Here is a 202-nt window from a genome sequence, read left to right as displayed (position 1 = left end):
CAGGGAAACGCTCGCAGTCGGGTTCTCCTTTGCATGAGATAAAAGTTGCCGTCTCCTCTCTCGTACGCCCATCTCCGGGTGCGCGCCGCCGAAGGGGTTTAAAGGGACCTGCCAAACCTGTTGTTTACTCGGCTGTGCCTCCGCGCAGCGAGCAGGGCTGGGTCCTGCCTGCCCCGGGGCTCCTCCGGCCCTGCCCGGCGGC

The sequence above is a fragment of the Egretta garzetta genome, unplaced genomic scaffold (assembly GCF_000687185.1).
Source record: "Egretta garzetta isolate BGI_Z169 unplaced genomic scaffold, ASM68718v1 scaffold352, whole genome shotgun sequence".
Classification (NCBI taxonomy): Eukaryota; Metazoa; Chordata; class Aves; order Pelecaniformes; family Ardeidae; genus Egretta; species Egretta garzetta.
The sequence above is the reverse complement of the archived record's forward strand: the minus strand, read 5'-3'. Positions refer to the sequence as shown.